A 12,520-nucleotide genomic window follows, 5' to 3' on the forward strand; every position below is an offset into this window, starting at 1 on the left:
ATAGAAGGTTAGCATCAATGGTTATCAAATTGACCACTAAGGGCTCCCAAATCATCAAATCCATTAGACCCAATGACTCAAGTTTACCCAATTCCCTTAGCCTAGGCCAAGAGTGAAAAGAACTACTCCATAATCAAGGTAAACAATTCATCAAACACTTGGTAAGCATTAACAAAAGACATGTTCAAAATAGCAATTAAATTGAAATCAACAAGTACCCACTAACAATTATCAACATACAATCATCCAAATAATACAATTAATCATAGAAATCATCAATGCAACATCAACAACTCAAGATTCAGAACATTCATAAAATGGGTATAAAATGACAATTGACAAGAATTCATAAAAATAACACAAGATCTAAGCAAAATTATACTAAGGAATTCAAATTTGACTATCAAAACTAGTAATTAACAAAATCCAATTCACAATTCAATAAGGGAAGATCAAATTAAAACTAGATCTAGAGAGGAACAAGGGTTTCTCTCTCTAGAAGAACAAAAGAACCAAAAACTAGCTAAAATTGTGTCTTAGTGTAAAAAGAATGATCCCCCCTTTTCCCCTAGCATCCTTGGGTCTTTTCCATGCAGAAACAGCTTGAAATTGGGCCTCAGGAGCCTCAGAAATCGCCAGGCACGATTTCCTTTAATAAGGTCACGTGCAGCTTCCCGCGCGTGCGCGCCATGCGTGCGTGCGCGCCGATTACTTTTGTGATCCACGTGTGCGCGTCGATAGGAATCTTCTGATCCATGCGGATGCATCCATCCTTGCGCTCCGCTTCCAGCCATCTTCATCCACGCGTGCGCGTGGAATGCGCGTGCGCGCCAATGCTGCTTTTCCCAAAAAAACTTAAATCTTCATGTTCCTCCCTTTTGTACATGCTTCCTTTCTCTCTTCTAGGCCATTCCTACCCTATAATTCCTGAAATCACTCAACAAATACATCACGGCATCAAATGGCAATAGAAGAGGATTAAAGTATGGCAATTTTAAAGCAAAACAAGCATGTTTTTCATCATGGAGCAATATTAGGAAGTGAATACAAAACCATGAATTTCTTGTGAATAAGTGTGAGAAATACTGATAAAACCTCCCAAATTCTACATAATATAAACCACAAAATTTGGGTTTATCAATGGACAGCTTTCCAAATCCTTCATCTCTTGAACTCTTCCACTTTGTATGCTTTCCTTCCACTTTCTCAAGCCATTCTTGCCTTCAAAATCTTAAATCACTCAAGCAAATATATCAAGGCATCGAATGGGAGAAAAGTGAATTAAAATTGGCAATTTAAGTATGAAAAGCATATTTTTCACAATTAAGCCCAATTAGGAAAGAATTCAGAAAAATATGCTATTTCAATGGATAAGTGCAAGAAAAGTCAATGAAATCCACCCAAATAGAGCAAATAAATACCATAAAATGTGGATTCATCATGGGGGTTCAGACTTTCAGACAGAAAGAGGGTGTGACCCTTTATGAAGCTTGGGAGAGATTCAAGCTACTGACTAGGCAATGCCCTCCGGACATGTTCTCTAGATGGACTCAGCTAGATGTCTTTTATGAGGGTTTATGTGAAATGTCCAAGATGCACTTGGATAATTCTGCAGGTGGTTCTTTGCACATGAAAAAGACACTAGGGGAGACTATTGAGTTTATTGAGTTGGTTGCTAACAACCAATACTTATATTCCTCCAACAGAAATCCTTTGCACTCTGAGACCTCTCAGAAGAGAGGCGTGTTGGAAGTAGAAGCTGTTAATGCTCTTCTTGCTCAGAACAAGCTTATGTCTCAGCAAATAAATCTACTTACTCAATAGTTGAGTGGAATGCAAGTTTCAGCTGTCAACACTCAGAACGCACCTCAAGAACTATAAGCTGCTTCAAGGTGATTACCTATAGAGAGATCTCCATGATATCATTTGGATAAAAGTCCTAAGACCTAAGACTTCCAAGATGTAGGGACTAGTAAGCACTGAAGCCCTTGCATGAGCATATAATTTAGAGTTCACCCCACTGTTTCTTAATCACTTCACTCACAGGACAGTACATGTAATTCTTCAAATCCATTCTAGTTAAAAGAACCTTTGAGCATAATCCTTTTCTTGCTTGGGGACAAGCAAGCTTTAAGTTTGGTGTTGTGATGACAAGTCATCTTAGCCTAGTTTCACTAGCCTTTTTCTTTTGTTTTCAATAGATTTTATGCATTTTCTTGAGCCATAAGTAAGCCAATTGGGTAGAATTTTATGTTTCCTTTGATTCAATCAACCATGGATAAATTAATGCATTTTCATGAGATTTTGTGTTATAATTGTCATATATTATGAAAGAATAACAATCTCATGATTTTGAGCATAGCTTTGATGTCTTTGATTGATTGATGATAGGTGAAAAGAGCTTTGAAGAAGGTTGAAGAAAGAAGGAATGGCAAAGAGCAAGAGAGAATAAAAAGCTTGAGCCAAAGCTTGCCTTAAACTTTCGCTCAAACTTTAGGAGGAGCTTGACTACACCCTAGAGGGAGCAAAAGCTTGCACCAACGTTTGACCTCAAGCTTTTAGGCAAACGTTGGCGCCACAACAAACACACCCAGGGAGCAAAAGCTTGCGCCAACGTTTGACCTCAAGCTTTTAGGCAAAAGTTGGCGCCACAACAAACACACCTAGGGAGCAAAAGCTTGCGCCAACGTTAGCCTCAAGCTTTTAGGCAAACGTTGGCCAAGAGGCATGCAAGGGAAGATCCACGTTTGGCTCAAAGTTTGACCTCAAACTTTGGCTCAAACGTGGATGACAGCAAAGGAAGGCAAGCTGATATGAAAAGCTTGAGTCAAAGTTTGCCTCAAACTTTGACTCAAGCTTTAATGGTTCATGTCCCGGTTCAAAAGGGTGTTTCTCTCCAACTCCAAGAGCAATCAACAGAGGCTTTTGTCAACCCAATTTCATCAAGAGCAAAGGCCCAATTTAAGGCTTGAAGATCATTTGAAGAGAGTGTATAAATAGCTCAGAATTTAAGTTTTCAGAGAGCTTTTTCCGTTTTAGTTTTGCTGAGTGATTTTGGGAGAGCTTTTGGTTAGAAGTTATTTTGAGATTCTGAGTCTTGGGGAAGGAGAATTGAATTCTCTTCCTCTTAGTTTTCTTGTTTTCAATTTCATTTACACTTATCTTGAATCTTGGGTTGAAGAATTGAGGAAATTCTGTCTCAATCTCATCTTGAGATCTCTCTCTGTTTTGATTTACTGCATCATTGAGAATTTGCGATTTCACTTCTTTTTTTCTACTACTGGATCTTTACTTTTCTTGCAATTGAATTCTAAATTTGGATCTAGGAAGGCATTGAGATCTAGCCTTGGTTACCTAGTCTCTTGAGTCCTGAGATCTACATCTTTCAATTTCAATTTCCTTGTTTCGTTGCTACACCAAGCTTATTTTCATTGTCATTTGAGATCCGGTTTAATTGAATCCATCTTTTACATTTCTATTTGTTGAATTTTACTTTTCCTTGTTAAATTCCTGCAAATCCACTTCCCAATTCCCTTTATAATTCAAGTAATTTACACTTCTTGCACTTTAAGATTTAGCCATTTACATTTCTTGCAATCTAAGTTTCTGCAATTTACATTACTTGTTCTTTAAGATTTAGCTTATTCACTTTCTTTGCTCTTAAATTTTCTGCAATCTACCCCTCTCCCTTTAATTTTCATGCAATTTAGTTTCAGTCAATTACAAATCACTCAACCAAATCTTGATTCGCTTGACTAAATTAACCACTAAACTAAAATTGCTCAATCCTTCAATCCCTGTTGGATCGACCTCACTCACGTGAGTTATTATTACTTGATGCGACCCGGTACACTTGCCGGTTAGATTTGTGTGTTTGGAATTCGATTTCCAAAAATACACATCAAGTTTTTGGCGCCATTGCCGGGGATTGAAATAGATTGACAATGATTAAGTGCAGTGGAGATCTAGATCAAGCACTTTTTCTTTTCTGTTTCTTTAATTTTTGACTAACCCACTAACTGTTTGAATTTTTGCTTAAGCTAACTAAAACTTCATTCTAGCAATAGATTGAAGTTCTCCTGGTTTCTTTGGCTTTGTGTGATTCTTATGCTTTTGCTTGTTGAATATACGAGAGAAGAAATTTTCTTTTATTAATCTTTCAAGCCTATCAACTGTTTGATACATTGTGTCAGCAAATTTTCTGATCACATATTGGGCATGAATATATTCAATCTTCATTTGGACAGTTTGTGATTGTGCAGATCATGGAGGGGAACTCAGCGAATTCCAGTAAGCAGGGGAGTAATATCCCCACCTTAGATGATAATGCAACCCACAATTTGGAGCACCCACTCATCACCATGAACGATGTTGCTCAATGGTTTGAAGCTTTCCCACAAGGAAGCATCATCGGATGGGAAGAACTAATGAGTGAACTCCTAGTCAAGTTGAAGCCACCTCAGAGAACTATTAAACCAGAGGCAGGATTGCAACCATTCACACAAGAGAAGGAAATTGAAGGTATTCGTGCAGTCATGAACCAAAACAAGCAGATACATCAGCAGACTCTACAACTAGACATGATGGTCAGAAAAATCAATAAGCTGAGAACTACTGTAGTACATGCATACAACCTAATTCAAAACTCTTACGGGTGGAATCAAGCTGAACAAGGTTTTGGAGCAATTAACCATGAGCAACAAAGTTATGAGCAATCACATTCTCCAAACAGTTCCTCTAGCATATTCCAACACAGGTCTCAGAATGATGTGTATAGCCCACCCTGGAGAACTCAGTCCAACTGGAGGGGGTTGAAAACCAAAATCAAAGACCAAGGGACTTCAACTGCAACAATCCCAACTTCAAAAACCAGCATAAAAACCACCCCCACAACAACAATCATCATGCACTACCCCAATACACACACTTCCAACCCCATCCTACCTCACCACTCGCCCAAAATGACTCTCTTCAACCACCACCATTGACACAGCCACGACCAATTCTAAACTTCCAAAGACTTTATGTTCTAGAAATGATGATGGAGAGGTTCATGAAAGTTCAAGAAATAACAACAATAGAGCAGGAAGAAATAAGGAAAAATCAAGAGATGATAAGCAGGAACCAAGAAGCCTCACTCAGAAGAATTGAGAGGCAAATGGAACAACTGGCTAAGCACCTTGCAGAAATGGGCGAGAGGAGGGCAAATATATCCCTAAGGGCCACTGAAGATGACCCAAAGAACAGCGAAAAAGCTGCTGGGTTGAAAGGGAAAGCAGTTATGGAGGAAAGTGAGAAGGCTATGGAAAAGGAAATAATCATCAAAGAAAGACACCACAGAGGAATTCCACAAAAAGAAACAGAGGAAAGGAAGCCCACAGTAAGAGGAGGAAACCAAAGGCAACAGAAGCCTCAGCTTCCATGATCAGAAGATGAAAGATGTCAAGCTAGTGACAATAAAGAAGCGCTTTGTTGGGAGGCAACCCAACCTGAGGTAGTTTTCTTTTTATAGCTATTTTAATAAAAAGGTTAATTAGCTTTATCTATATTGCAAGAAGCTAAGTTTGGTGTTGCACACCAAAACAATATAAGGGAGAATGAAGGATTCTAAGTTTGGTGTTCCACCAAAATCCCATCATAAAACATATTCTCACCTTCTGCATAATGCTAGCTTCAAGCATTTAGATAAACTAGTTAACTATTCTGCTGTTTCCTAAGTTTTCAGTTGTATTGCTTTTGAAAAAGAAAAAAAGAATTTCACACATGGTTAATCTGATGCATGAGAACCATTGGCAAGGTACTAAGTTTGGTGTTCCCACACCAAAGTAAGTTCAAAGGGCCACAAATAAATCATGCACGCTAACCATTGTTTCTAAGTGCTTGGGGAACAAGCAACTTTCAATATCAGTGCAGAGTACCATACAAACTTTTGGGAAGATTTAGCATCATCAATCAAAGAGGTGAAAGAGGAATGTGAAGACCAGCAATGATGATGAGGAAGAGGACAGCAAGTAAACTCCAAAAGGTTGTATTGTTCATTATCAGATATTGCTGTGATTGAAAGTGATATTATACCCCTATTTGTCCTTCTGTCTAGTATAGTTTTTCTACAATTCAATAATCAAGATGCTTGATCATTTACAACACTATACTCTCCAAAACTTGTTTGCACTCAATATTTCAAAAATGAATCACATGAAAGTTCTTTGAAAAGAAGAATTGAGGAATTAAACAATTTTGAGGCAAGCAAAAAATTAGGAGAAGTGGTGGTTCTAGTTGTATGAATATGTATTGAGGTTGCATGCTTATGAAAACTTGCATAGGAGCTCATAGGCGGGACATAGAGTTCAAAGAAGTGTTGTGGAGATTCTCAAACATTTATTGATCTAAGAAGCAGCAAACAAAACAAAAGAAAATAAAGAAAATACAAAAACAAAAAGAACATGGCCCAAAGCTCTGAGCATCAATTACTAGGCAGAAAAGAAGAAAGAAACAAGAACTCAAAGAGTTGTTATCCTAGTAAATGCTTGTGGTCGAATTGTGTCAAAGAGAGAGGCTTGAGTAAGTAAATCCTTAGGGGTGCTTTAACACCTAATACCTTAAACCAACTGGTTTAGGAGTATTGATTGAAAGCTTATCTAAAGAGCCGCTTTGAGACATGACACTTAGAGTCAAGGCCAAAGCACAAGAACTATAAGCTGCTTCAAGGTGATTACCTATAGAGAGATCTCCATGATATCATTTGGATAAAAGTCCTAAGACCTAAGACTTCCAAGATGTAGGGACTAGTAAGCACTGAAGCCCTTGCATGAGCATATAATTTAGAGTTCACCCCACTGTTTCTTAATCACTTCACTCACAGGACAGTACATGTATTTCTTCAAATCCATTCTAGTTAAAAGAACCTTTGAGCATAATCCTTTTCTTGCTTGGGGACAAGCAAGCTTTAAGTTTGGTGTTGTGATGACAAGTCATCTTAGCCTAGTTTCACTAGCCTTTTTCTTTTGTTTTCAATAGATTTTATGCATTTTCTTGAGCCATAAGTAAGCCAATTGGGTAGAATTTCATGTTTCCTTTGATTCAATCAACCATGGATAAATTAATGCATTTTCATGAGATTTTGTGTTATAATTGTCATATATTATGAAAGAATAACAATCTCATGATTTTGAGCATAGCTTTGATGTCTTTGATTGATTGATGATAGGTGAAAAGAGCTTTGAAGAAGGTTGAAGAAAGAAGGAATGGCAAAGAGCAAGAGAAAACAAAAAGCTTGAGCCAAAGCTTGCCTCAAACTTTAGCTCAAACTTTAGGAGGAGCTTGACTACACCCTGGAGGGAGCAAAAGCTTGCGCCAATGTTTGACCTCAAGCTTTTAGGCAAACGTTGGTGCCACAACAAACATACCCAGGGAGCAAAAGCTTGCGCCAACATTTGACCTCAAGCTTTTAGGCAAACGTTGGCGCCACAACAAACACACCCAGGGAGCAAAAGCTTGCGCCAACATTTGCCTCAAGCTTTTAGGCAAACGTTGGCCAAGAGGCATGCAAGGGAGGATCCACGTTTGGCTCAAAGTTTGACCTCAAACTTTGGCTCAAACATGGATGATAGCAAAGGGAGGCAAGCTGATATGAAAAGCTTGAGTCAAAGTTTGCCTCAAACTTTGACTCAAGCTTTAATGGTTCATGGCCCGGTTCACAAGTGGGTTTCTCTCTAACTCCAAGAGCAATCAACAGAGGCTTTTGTCAACCCAATTCCATCAAGAGCAAAGGCCCAATTCAAGGCTTGAAGATCATTTGAAGAGAGTGTATAAATAGCTCAGAATTTAAGTTTTTAGAGAGCTTTTTCTTAGTTTTGCTGAGTGATTTTGGGAGAGCTTTTGGTTAGAAGTTATTTTGAGATTCTGAGTCTTGGGCAAGGAGAATTGAATTCTCTTCCTCTTAGTTTTCTTGTTTTCAATTTCATTTACACTTGTCTTGAATCTTGGGTTGAAGAATTGAGAAAATTCTGTCTCAATCTCATCTTGAGATCTCTCTCTATTTTGTTTTACTGCATCATTGAGAATTTACGATTTCACTTCTTTTTTTCTACTGCTGGATCTTTACTTTTCTTGCAATTGAATTCTCAATTTGGATCTAGGAAGGCATTGAGATCTAGCCTTGGTTACCTAGTCTCTTGAGTCCTGAGATCTACATCTTTCAATTTCAATTTCTTTGTTTCGTTGCTACACCAAGCTTATTTTCATTGTCATTTGAGATCCGCTTTAATTGAATCCATCTTTTACATTTCTGTTTGTTGAATTTTATTTTTCCTTGTTAAATTCCTGCAAATCCACTTCCCAATTCCATTTATAATTCAAGTAATTTACATTTCTTGCACTTTAAGATTCAGCCATTTACATTTCTTGCAATCTAAGTTTCTGCAATTTACATTACTTGTTCTTTAAGATTTAGCTTATTTACTTTCCTTGCTCTTAAATTTTCTGCAATCTACCCCTCTCCCTTTAATTTTCATGCAATTTAGTTTCAGTCAATTACAAATCACTCAACCAAATCTTGATTCGCTTGACTAAATCAACCACTAAACTAAAATTGCTCAATCCTTCAATCCCTGTGGGATCGACCTCACTCACGTGAGTTATTATTACTTGATGCGACCCGGTACACTTGCCGGTTAGATTTGTGTGTTTGGAATTCATTTTCCAAAAAATACACATCAACAGTCTAGACCAACAATTAATTCCCAAGATCAAATAATAAATTCAATACGAAATAACCGAGATCAAGAGTACTTCAACCTCGGGTCGTTTTTCGTAGGACGCAATTGGAATGTTTCTCTTTCGGTTGTGGAGGCAAAAAGGGGTTTTGCAATTAAAGAATGAAAGATTAAAAGAACTAAACAATAAAAGAACTAAGGAATGAGCAAAATTATCAATTAATGCAAGTAAGAAGTAAGTGAGATCAAAACTAGTGAAAATGCTATAAATGCAATAAAAGCCTTGACTTGGGAATGAGGATCCAAGGAATCCTATCATCGCCATAACCACAACTATGGTAATTATCATGACTCAATCTCGCCTAGTCAACCCCAACCATCGAGGAGTAAGTCAAGCAAGCATAATTGATCTTAATCCATAAGTCCTAGCCAACTTACCAAACTAGTTGATAAAAGGCTAGCGTTAATGGAAACAAAAGTCAACTAACTACTCAAGAATTACCACTAAATGTCAGACATTATGACTCTAGTATCTTAGGAACTCAACCCACAAGCCAAGGTGGGAAAATCTACTCAAATTCTAAGGTTGGGATTTTCACAAACACCTTGAGTACATGAAAGTAAAGCATGGGAAATTGTAAAGGGAAATGAAAACTATAACCAAGCTATCAACAATAAACATCCAAATAAGCATAAAGAAAGCATGAAACATTTAATTCATCAATCAAAACTCCAAGTAACACAAAATTGGATATATAAACAAAGCACTTGAACCAAGAGGAATTGAAAATAAAGAGAAATTAAAGAGCGCTTACAAAAGAGTTGATCAACATCCAAGATAAAGGCTTGCTATAAAATGCTACATAAAAATTTCATAAACCCTAGTAGAGAAATTCTACTCTACTCCTACTCCTACTCCTACTATATGAAACTATGGAAAATAAAGTCCAAGTCCTCATGCCTTCATGTGTGTTGATATCTCCTTCATATAGCATCCAAATTCAGCTCTAAGCCTTCAAAATTGGGCTAAAAGCCCTCAGAAAATGCACAGCACGCGTTTCATTAATGAAATCATGTGCAGGGACCTGTGCGGATGCACAGATGCGTGCGTCTGCACACTTGGCTGAATTTCCTCCTGTGCGTACGCACAGGTACTTGTGCACACGCACACATGCAAATTTCCCTTGTGCGTACGCACGCTGGCTTGTGCGTCTGCACACTTGGCTGAATCGATCTTGTGCGTACGCACGCACACCTTGCTGTATGTGCTTTTCCTTGTTTTCTTTATGTTTTCTCTCTTGTACATGCTTTCTTCCACTTTTGGCTATCCATTATTGCCTCTAAGACCTGAAATCACTCAACGAACATTTCATGGCATCAAATGGAATAAGAGTGGAATTAAATTGCTTATTTCAAGCACAAAATTGCATGTTTTCACATTTAGGATCAAATTGGGGATAAAACACAAAAGTATGCTATTTTGGTGTTTAAGTGTGAGCTCATGTGTAGAATCCATTCAAATTGAGTCAAAATATACCATCAAATATGGACTCATCAATTCCCCCACACTTAAACAATAGCATGTTCTCATGCTAAACCAACAAGGAAAATGATCAAAAGGGGTAATTAACTTATTAAATGCAACTATCTAAATGCATGCAAGTATACTATTTACTATATATGCTTATGTATCTATCTATAGTATCCTATTGGTTTGGTGAAAACAAACAAACAAATTCCCAAGCAAGTATAGATAAACAGGGCAAAGCGAGGAGATAATCCATTGCAACCAAAATCTAAAGAATTGATTCAAGACATCAAAATGAAGCAACTTGCAAGAATACATAATAAGAGTTATGGAAACATATAGTTGAGTAATTGAACCCTCACTAGGTATGTATACACTCTCAACGCTCAGTGTTTAGGGTCAATTCACTCAAGTCTCCTCTAATAATGCTTTCAAGGATTTATTTTTCATCTAACAATCAACAACCATAGATGCATGAATGCAATTATCATGAGGACTTATTAAGGTTATACTGGGGTTAGGGTCAAGGTGGGATAGATATGGTCAAGTGGACTAAATTAAATTGAATCATTGATTAGTTTAAGTATCACACTCAACCTATATCAATCAAATCACTAATATATGCAACCTAGCTTCCCCTTCTCACTTTTTTCCAAACATTCATGTATGCTCTTTCATTCAAATTCACATATGCATTCCTTATTCACTTTTCTTTTCTTAGGGACAACCTTCATCCCTTTTTCAGGATTTTTTTATGCATATAGTTCAATAGCTCATACATGAATGCACCCATTTTCCAAAATTTTCAATAAAATACCCAAAATAAATATTTTCATTCACTACCAATGTTTCCCAGAATCCCCCCTCACTTGAATGATACACATTCCTCAACGTAAGCTAATCAAGGATACAATCCAAGGTTAATTCATTATTTTTGGCTTAAGGTTGTAATGTGGTGATATTACAAACAACGGGGTCAACAAGCCTCAAAGGGGTTAACAATGGTAGATGTAAAAGGGTAGTCCATATGGGTGAGTGAGTTATGCAAAGATGGCCTCAATCATGCTAAATGCAATTCAAAACATCAATCGTTGGAAATGAAGAATCAAGCAAAACTAAGATCACAATCATAGAAGAGATATATCACACAGTGAATAAAATTAGTGGTTAAAATATGTAACCACTCAATATAGCTCAAAAACTCACAAGGTATTTGTTCTTTACTCTTCTATATTCCATAAAGAAATCATTCAAGCAAGTTTGAAAACAATTTTCTCAATCAATTCAATAGAATGCCTTTGAAACAAAATTCTTGAAAATTTATTATTTTTCACCAAAGTTTTTTCCTATATGTATGATATGATGTGATGGATGAAATTTCAAAAACTTCCCTAGTTCTCTTCCTAATTTTTAACAATGCAAAAACTAACATGAACAATTAGGACAAGATTGAACTAGGTACTATACTATTCACATCATCCAATCACAACTTCTATCTATAAAATATATATCATGCAAAAGATGCAAAATGAAATAGATATAAAGTATGAAGAAAATGCAATGCAACAATCAAAAAACACTCCAAATATCTACAAGTAACATAATAAAAGAAAACAAAAAATAAAGTGGAAAATGTTCGGGAAAAGAAAGTTTACGCCCCAAAATGGTGAATCCTCCCCACACTTAAGCGTTGCACGGTCCTCCGTGCACAAACACAATCCGGGGAGAATGGCTCTCAAGAGCTCCACCTTCGGTTGGCGGATGCGGGGGCTTGGGTTGTGTGGAAATCACCAATGTCCAACGCATTATTGGCATCTCCATCCTCAGTGTCCTCCTCCTCCCTCGGCTCCTTGCCTTTATGTCTCGTCTTCGAAAAGAATGAATAAAGTATTATTAGAACCCATGGGCAAGTAGCACAAAAAGGTAAAGGAGGGAGCAATTAAGCATTTAATTGAGGAAGTTGTATAGTGGTGTGGAATACACACAATGGCCGGTTAAAGTGGCATCCACACAATGAAAAACTAAGCATGAGTTCCTCAACTAAATGGCCTAAGATGCAAGCAATGAATGAGCCTTAATTAAGGATAAGCAAACTTAGGCAACTACAACAAGAGTGAATTGAATGTAGAATTATTGGATATTGAGGTTGTTGGTGCACGAAATTCTGATTCACTTTTCACAACTCCGCACGACTAACCAGCAAGTGCACTGGGTCGTCCAAGTAATACCTTACGTGAGTAAGGGCTGATCCCACGGAGATTGTCGGCTTGAAGCAAGT

General features: G+C 37.3%; 1 pseudogene; it reads right to left on the minus strand.

The window, feature by feature from the left end:
* Nucleotides 1–1,437: 1,437 nt before the first annotated feature.
* Nucleotides 1,438–1,538, minus strand: LOC112745634 (small nucleolar RNA R71; annotated as a pseudogene).
* Nucleotides 1,539–12,520: the final 10,982 nt, after the last annotated feature.

Source organism: Arachis hypogaea, chromosome 14 (assembly GCF_003086295.3).
Source record: "Arachis hypogaea cultivar Tifrunner chromosome 14, arahy.Tifrunner.gnm2.J5K5, whole genome shotgun sequence".
Taxonomy (NCBI): Eukaryota; Viridiplantae; Streptophyta; class Magnoliopsida; order Fabales; family Fabaceae; genus Arachis; species Arachis hypogaea.